At 36.0% G+C, this 9,601-nt stretch overlaps 1 long non-coding RNA gene across 1 annotated transcript; it reads right to left on the bottom strand.

Annotated features, from left to right (window-relative positions):
• Positions 1–2,627: 2,627 nt before the first annotated feature.
• Positions 2,628–7,290, bottom strand: LOC117330009. The gene is made up of 4 exons (XR_004533299.1): positions 6,963–7,290; positions 5,990–6,208; positions 3,895–4,037; positions 2,628–3,219 (listed from the first exon to the last, which is right to left on the bottom strand). It is a non-coding gene; the product is annotated as an uncharacterized LOC117330009 (long non-coding RNA).
• Between the last annotated feature and the right edge of the window lie 2,311 nt (positions 7,291–9,601).

Raw genomic sequence — 9,601 nt, forward strand, 5'->3', positions numbered from 1 at the left:
AACACAATCACAACATATAGACCGGCCTGTCTCTCTGGGTAGGCGGGATCCAACCATGCACCTTGTATCTTCACCTGAGAGTACATGGCCGACTCTCTGAGGTCATGTATGTTCTTAAATGAGGTAGTCTTCAATTACGTATATTACAAGGAGCGCCTGCCTCAAAATGACCCTGACTATTTACAGGGCCATAAACCCAGCAAACAAACAAACAAACAAAAACAAACAATTCCATTTCTGGAGTAAACAGTATCCAATTAAAACTGCAACTCCGACTTAATTGTACTGAGGATGGAAGTAAAAAGTTTGAATTTGTTCTGAGGATGGAAGTAAAAAGTTTGGATATAGGGTATGTAAGTATGGTGGCTAATTCTGGCCAGGTAGCATTGTGGCATTGGCAGTTTGGCACCCCCTGTCAACGCAATATTACGACAATACGCAATGCTTAGATCAGTGCACCATCTAAAGAGCAACAATGTGCAAAGCGAAGATTGACGCCATGCAAAGAATGACAATGCGCTGTAGGAAAAGTGACAATGAACCATGAGAGAAGTGACAATGTGTCATGTGAAGAGTGACAATGTGTCATGTGAAGAGTAACAATGCGCCATGCAACGAAAGTACCCCGCCATTCATAATTCTTAATTTGCCTTTCATGTAAAACATACATAAAGCTTTCTTTGTTAAAGGGCATCTCAACTATTTAAGAAGAATTAGCAAAACCACATTTGTCGTTTGAGAACAAAATCTTCTGTCAAATGCTTCAGTTTTGTCCTTCCATGACTCATTAGTGATGCTTAGAGCATGAAGTGTTGATGCCTAAGAGGGGACCATCAACTCAAAATATATTTTTTTTAAGAAGACAAAAGGAGATGCAAATGGCCCACAAAACAAAAATGCTTAAACATGTGAAACACTTAAAAAGTTAAAAAAAACAACAAAAAAACAAAAAAACAAACAAAAAAAAACATTCGTTTTGAATTATGCTTCCTTTGTTAAACGATGGTGTTAACTGTTTTAAATTATCACAAAACGGAAAGAAAACCCTAAATCTATACATATTTACGTTTTACAGAAAACAAACCACATGGACAATGGTCCATTCATTGTGCAGTTGCAAAGATCTTTTCAATACAACTAAAACCCAGAACGATGAGACGACAAAGAAATTTTAGAAATGCTACATTTAGGCTTAGAGGTAAGAGTTGTGAATTTAATGGTACTGCAAAATATCGGAAACATCTATAGGAGAGAAATTTGTACCCAGTTATGTCAACCATTTTATGGCTAATTTCGAAAAGGAAACCGTAGAGAAATGCGCAAATCAGTCTTAAGTTTATCTTAGATTTCTTGACATTTTATTATTTGGGCACATTCGAGAGCAGAGTTTTGTGATGTTTGAACATTTTCAACAACCATCACCCTTGCAATAAATCAAAGACTTGGAATTAGATCTGACAAGCAAACTAGACGCCAGCGTTTATTTTAAACTCACATCTTTACATTATCTCCTTCAAACTCTTAGAAACCGCAATTATTCATAAAGAAATCTCCGAAAAATTAAAAGGTGAGACTATAACAGACATGTTTTCTAAATAGCCATATTGTGGAACCTTGTGGTGGAAAACGATGCGCTGTGTTCTCGTTTGTCACCGCTGCCTTTTGAAGTTCAAACACCTCAAAAGTTCACATCATTTGACAAGATCTTGGTGAACATAGCTATTGAAGTTATTGGTAAAACTGATGGAAGAAGACGGATATATCGACGACGAGTATATTAGATTGTTATATCTATTCAATGAACATATTGGTCCAAAAACATGGGGAAAATGGAAACGGGACTATTTGATCGAACAGATCGAAGGAAAAGCATATATGAGAATCTTGAAAATTCTGTTATGTCTATCTAATGCATTCGAGGTTAGATAAACAAGGATGGATAGTATTGCAACAGCAATACAAAGTCCCCTGCCTGACCTAGGAGTGCCCTATTTATTTCCTATTTATTTTCGACAGAACTTGAATATATGTATTAAACTAATTTTCCTAACAGAACAGCAGGAAGAATATTTCTGGTTGCGGACAACAAATATTAAAAAAAAAAAAAAAAAAAAATACATAAGTACTAAAAATGTATATCTAGTTGGTTAAACGTAGGCGACATAACACGGAAGTTATGCCCCGGACAAGCTCTAATTTCGAAAAAAAAAATTGACCTCAAATGACAACTACATGTTGTACTGACCATGTATACCAAGTTTTGTTAAAATCATGCTGTCACTCACCCAGTTCATCATCATATGGCAAGCTGTGTTGATCGACTGATGACGTTTTACAATTGTAAAAACTGTAAACTTTGTCCAACTCAAAATAAACTAGGTACTGTGGATTTTATTAGCAATGTATTGGTGATTATGTGACTTGTTACAAGTGTGGAAAAAAATTGAAATACTGGAAACATTGAAACTTTTCAGTGGAATGTATTGACAAACATTGTGTTTTACCATATCCGTAGTCATCAGAAGCTCTCAGTATGGAAAACCTTATCAAAAATTAAAACTGACATATGCAAATCATCTTCGGGAAATCATAAGTGAAAGACAATATGATTTCGTAGATGGTTTTATTGATATGGATGATATGAAGGTAATCCGAGACTTTAGTCGAGAGACTGTCCGATCTGATATTCGGCGAAGTGCTATAAACTCTTCTCGGATATCACAATTGTGCAATCCCAATGGAGGGTAAACAAACTCAAAACAGAAAAACGAAAACAAAACATGTTTGTAATATCGTTAAATCCATGAATCGTGTAGAAGACTAGTTTCCTAAATAAGTATAACACATTGTTTTATATGATGTAATAAAACATTGAATAATAAATATTTTGTCTCATTGTCTTTTAAAATGTTGGCCGAGGAAGAAGCGTATAGATGAGTTTTTTCTTTTAAAGTCCAACGAAAGTTCAGCAAGTGTTGAAATCCCAAGGCTTCACTTCACTGGGTCTTTACAAGATTAGAAGATATATTCAAAGCCTAGACGATTATAGCTTACAAAAACTAGTTAAGATCTTTCAAGAGAGCACGAGTGGAAGTAGCCAGTCCTCACGAGAACTATCAATCCGATTTAGCGGATGTGTTGAATCTCTCCAAACAGAATGATGGTATTCGATTCCTTCTCGTGGTCAAAGATATATTCAGTCGTTTCCTGTGGGTTGACCTATAATAACGAAAACGACAAAAGAAGTATTAGATGCTTTGAGAAAGATCATCGATAAGAGTAAAAAGCCGAAACAATTATTTACAGACAAATGTTAGTAAATTAATGAAATGGTTTTTTAAGACAATGACATCAAATATTTTACCAGCCAAAAAAATACCAAGGCGTCAGTGGTCGAGAGTGTCATAAGAGCATGAAGCCGAAGATGTCATATTAAGTAGTCATTTACAGCGATGGAGGTAAGAATTACTTTCCACAAAATAAACCTTATCATTTTGATACACACTTCAAAACATCACTGAATCTGCATGTGGTTTAGAAAGTGGCCTTAGTAGACATAACTTTAAGCACGAACGGGACGAAGACGAGACAAAACTTATACAGTGACATATATTTCGAAAGCTTCCTCGGTGGTGAAAAGGAAACACTTCTGATAAGAGCAATAAAAGTAGCCATCTGGTCTCAATAGTTCGATGCTCCATACTACGTATCTATGAAAAAGTAGAAAGTCCGAAATGTAGAATTACTTATAAAGACGGGAAAGGCGATCTCGCGTCATTCTCAAAAGAATCAATATCCTTTTCTATCATGTATAATTCAAAGATTTATGTACCCAACGTTTGGAAATGGATAAAGAATAATCAAGAGGTTGTACGTGGAAAGGAAAATCCTTACCTTCACGTGAGGTAAACCTCAACATGGTCTCTCAGGCTTAGCAAGTCGTAGAACTTCCCAAATCTGAGATGAAAAGAAAACGAGCCCCAAAACGTAGTAAGTCTGTCAGGAAACGTCGACGAGTACACTCTACACAAGCACAGCTGAGGAAAAGTTAAACGGAAGGTGAATAAAGTGATTAAGTGAAAAAAGGTATAACAACACCTAAAGCGAAAAGGAAATCTGTGAAGAAACTAATAAAGTCTAATATAGCAATGGCAGCATTAAACAAATATTTTCTTCAGATAAGCATAACCTTCAGATTTGGCCATATTCGACCTTCCACCAACAATACAGCCATGGAAAACATTTACAGGACGTGTTACCGATAGTTCAGATCTTAAGTGATTCCGTGGTAGAATTCATAGTAATTGGACAAAATCGTATTGGAATTAATCGATTTCCGAAATAGTCTGATATATATACAAATGTAAAAACAACAAAAGCAGATGGGAGTGCCATCGCTCTAAATGAAGATGGGACCCGTGAATTTGTTTTTACCATCCATTTTTTCACAAGTGGACTTTACTCTACAGGGGAAGACCATCGTATCTAAGACGAGCCATCATCTATACAAGGCATACACACAACGTTTCTGAAAAAATCCACGGAATCTAAGACCAAACTCTGCTAACCACTCAATTATGATCACAAGACGACTAGGGAGGCATAGGTCATAGCCTAAGGACCGGTACAAACGGAGCGTAGCTAGAAAGAGCTCAAATGTTTGAAGAAGGGGAAGTGGTGGACCTGGTCGGCCCACTTTATCACGATTTATTAAGGTCGAAAGGTCTCTATTGAATTGAGGGCTGATTGATATGTTGTGAGCCTCATATTGAAGGATTTGAATTTGCCGGAAATTTGTATTATTTCTTAACATAATCCCCTTCAGTATTTATGAGCTTTTGCAAGCGGTGTTTAAGGGCCTCAATGCCACTTTTATTGAACTCCTTTTCTTGGCTGTTCAGAATGTCATCCACTGCATATATGACGTCATCATCGGCTGAAAGTGGGTGCCTGAAATAGCTGTTTTCAGTTTTGGAAATATTTGAAAGTCTGATGGAATGAGATCAGGTGAATAATGCGGATGCTCAATCAATTTAAAGCCACAATCGTAAATGGCAGTCATGCAAGCAATGTCAGACTTGTGAACAGGAGCATTGTCCTGATGGAATAACACACCTTAGTGGGCTTTCCGAGGCGCTTAAATTTAATATTTCCCCGTAACTACCTCAGAAGCGAAGCATAGTATGTGCCATCGATAGTTTTTCCCTTTTGGAGGTAATTCATCAGTAGAATACCATCTACATCCCATAAAACTGAGGCCGTAACCTTCCCATCTGATTGAAATCTTTGCCCTCTTTGGCAGGGGAGAGCCAGGGTACTTCCATTGTTTCGAATGTTGTTTGGCCTCTGGGGTGAAATGATGGATCCATGTTTCATCCATAGTGACAAATCTCAGAAGAAAGTTGGTATGATCTTCCTCAAAAAGGTCAAGACTAGCATGCGATAATTTGCGCCTGGTGTGTTTCTGATCAACTGTCAGAAGTCAGAAGATCCTCGGTCAGAATGGAATGCACTCTTTCCTGTGAAATGCTAACTCTACTGGCTATATATTTTTCTGTGATTCGTCTGTCAGTCATTACAGTATCATGAACTTTATTGACCATTTCTGGGGTTGCAACATTGACAGGTCTTCCAGGACGGGAGTCATCCTCACGGCTCTGTCGGCCGCGCTTAAATTTCGCCACCCACCTTTTCACTGTAGCATATGAATGGGCATCTTTCCCTAGTGTTGCTACCATATCATTATGGATATCCTTAGGTGTTAAACCTTGAGTACCCCCTTCTATACGAGACTCACAACTTATCAAACATTCCTCGTATCTCTAAATGATACATCTCCAACTAAATTGATTACGCCATTAATTACACGTTTTCATAAATATTTAGATGAAAAGACGTCAATGGGATAAAAATGATACTAAAATGAATGTCTAAGTGTATAGCTTATCAGTTGATCCTATAATACCCAAGAGTTCATTATACTACTTACGTCACATGCTACTGACGTCACTTGCTGGACTTACAAGTGTGAATTCTCAGAAAAGATGTCTGAGAATCTTCCAAGATAGCACCAACATGTTGTACCTGCTGCTTTGGTTGTTGCTTTTGTTGTTAATTTTGTTGTTGCTTTTGTTTTTGCTGCTTTTGTTAAGCTAGTAATGCCTGCTGTTTGTGTTGCTGCTGCAATGGTTTGTAGTTTCGGTTGCTCCTGATATATAAAAAGAAATCTTTTTATTTATTATTGATAAAAGATACGTGTCCTGAGCTAGTACTTACATTCAAAAGATGCAGCTGAGTCTAGATATTCTCCATCACTCTGGTAAGCTGTAAAGATTTTTCTATTTTTAATGGTATGTATCTGTCTTTCCGATTGGTGTGGACATATGTTTCACTATTCCAGGAGTTCGTCGAAACCGTGAGGAAATTGTTAATCCGACTATAAATCTTATTTCTCGTCTCTCCGTCCTTTGAATATTCAATTTTACAAATATCTTTCAATTCGTTCTACATGACTAGATTTGGTTCCAAATTCTGGAGTGTATGGCGGCCGTTAGTAGCGTTTGGCGCGTTTTTATATTATAGGCTTTGATAACTTAACATATAGGCCGATTCCTGTTTCTGTTGAAAGAATTTCCTGATCCTTCTGTAATTTGTAAAATTAGCTGCTAAACGTCAGGTGAAGTATGGTCACATACATGACTGTATGTATATCTATGAAAAAGTAAAATGTACCCATTTGCAAGGATGATCACTTCCTTTGATCTAATCCGAACCGAGAGATGCTGACAAAATATTTGAAAACAATCATGTTATCTATCTCACATCTCGGATGTATGCAAGGTCAGAAATGTAAATAACATTACTTTCACGACACGAAACGATAGTGGTCACCTAGAAAGGTCATGATACTAGTTTAATAACCTTAAGTGTCTATATACGGACGGGTGTTGTTTACAACTTACTTCAATTCTACCACGATACGTTGTGTTATTCCACTCTCAGGTTATTGTATATATGTGCTGGCTGTTGGATATATATGTTATATTCCACTAAAGGATATAACCTTCCGGTCTTTTGATTGGTCAAGAATTTGAACTTTGATCCGAACTGCAATTGCTATTAACGTCATTAAAAATCGAATGACGTCGCATAACATTAAATCAGTCTAGTCAGAGTTCCCATTTGATTCAAGACGACATCATTGTGGTAAAAACAGGTCGCACGACTCGTGATTTTGGATATGGAATTTATTTCACATTTGTAATTTATTTTCTAAAGCTTTGTAACTTTAATAAAATTACTTACTCGAGTGAAATACATTCTTCCATATCCAACAACCACTTATTGGTTGTGTAACCTGTTTATATATACATGACAAGACTTTCCCTAAAGTTAATCTTTTCAGTTTTAAATGATGACGCTCTGTATTATAAACGGCAATTTCTACGAATAATTCGTAATGGTTTCAACACATCTGAAATGACTGATTCCTCAAAATAATAAATACTCAAACTGTAATATTTTGTTGAGACTGTCTCAATGACAACACATAAGAATAAACTTAAAAACACAAATGAACTAAAAAATACACTGACACGTTCCCTGGAGAATTAATTTGTAAAATATATTTTAACCAATGATATGGGTTTTGAAAGAGCATGAAAATACAGAAAGTTCAAATTTATAATTACAACATGTTAAAGTACATGCAATTATAACATTAAAAGAGCATCACAAAAAATAAAACAAACACACATTTCCCTGAATGCTAATTTTGTTTATAGTTCTTTTCAAATACAATTTACAAATTATACATAGTAGAGAACTCCACTGCAATGAAAACAAAATGTTTAGAAACTGTATTCAATGTATTAGATATATATGGCGACATTCTACATCCATTTTTAAACATATGTTTATTTAAACAAGACTCATTAAAAACTTTTTATATTAAGTAAACAAACAAATACACATTCTTACCTGGTGTGTTTGGAGGAGGAAGGGATGCCAATAATTTTTCGGGAGTCTACAATGTAGAAACACTAAATATTCTATATTGAAATATAAGTATTTAATTCCAATGTATATAAGTAAAACATGGAACAAATTCCAAGAAAATGAAACCTTTTCTACAGACCTTCGAACAGATCCTTTCCATCTTCTCCACTGACGGACACCTTCTCTGTAGTTTCGTCTATACTATACAAATATGAATTTATAAAGAGTGAATATAAATTAAGCGTGTAGAAATCAATATTAAATGTAATGTTATCAAATGAGCAAACATGATTAAACATTTAACATATGCTATTTATAAATTTATAAATTCTACATTACCTTTCTTCTAGGTTTCTGTAGGAGAGCCTGCAAGAGGGTTGACAGTTCCCAGTTCAATGTCTTCTGAAATTAAGAAATAAATGTAGATTAGACATGTAAAGCAACAGAAACCATATAATAATTGAATGTGTAAATCAACAGTATTAGTTGCTAACAAATATAGCACTTAATACGAAGCGAGATAAATGAAATTAAACTATCGTTATGTTTAGAGTGTCTTAATTCAATTTCTATCATTTAAACTAGTTTCCTAATCCAATACCTATAATATAATGTCTTTATGTTTTTATTTAACAAATGAATGAAATAAAATTACCATTCCTGTATTCTAACCATCTCCATTGTAAATGCAAAACATTTTGCATATGTAGACAAGATATTTTTTCATTGATATCAGGGAGACAACTCACTTCAATTATAGATTAAGACAAACATGAAATCATAATTGATAGACAGTATATTTTGCCAAAGGTATAAGGGAGACAACTCACTTAAAGTATAGATTAAATCATAACGTATACTTACATACTTTTTGCTCCTCTCGGAGATCATATCTCTGCCGCCAACATCTTCTCGGGGATATCAGTTGTGGTGCTGGGAATATAGTTGTGGTGCCGGGGATATCATTGGTGGTACCAGAGACATCAGTTGTGATGCCGAGAATAACAGTTGTGGTGCCTTGATCATCAGTCACGGTGTATAGGACATCAGCTGTGGTACAAGGGACATCAGTTGTGGTGTCTGGGAACATCAGTCGTGATGTCTGTGACATCAGTTGTGGTACCAGGGACATCATTTGTGGTGTCTGGGAACATCAGTCGTGATGTCTGTAACATCAGTTGTGGTGCCAGGGACATCAGTCATGGTGCCGGTAACATCAGTCATGGGGTCTAGGAACATCAGTCGCGGTGCCAAGGACTTCAGTCATGGTGCCAAGGAAATCAGTCGTGAAGTCTGTGACAACAGTCATGGTGGTGAAGTCCACTAAGACCACTTTCCAAGTCCCATGAAGATTTAGTGGTGTTTGGAAGTATTTACCAAAATGGTAGGATTTGTTTTGTGGAATTCTTATTTCCATCGCTGTGAATGACTAATGTGACATCTTAGGCATAGAGCTTTGCTTACATCTCTGATGTCTTCCTCTGTTATCCAATGGTTATGTTGGAACCTTTATTCACATAATCACGAATACCTTGGTAATAATATCCTCCAGTTGCTATTCTATATGGAGTTTGACGAAGTTTACAGTTCCAATTATAAAACG

The sequence above is a fragment of the Pecten maximus genome, chromosome 6, assembly GCF_902652985.1.
Source record: "Pecten maximus chromosome 6, xPecMax1.1, whole genome shotgun sequence".
Classification (NCBI taxonomy): Eukaryota; Metazoa; Mollusca; class Bivalvia; order Pectinida; family Pectinidae; genus Pecten; species Pecten maximus.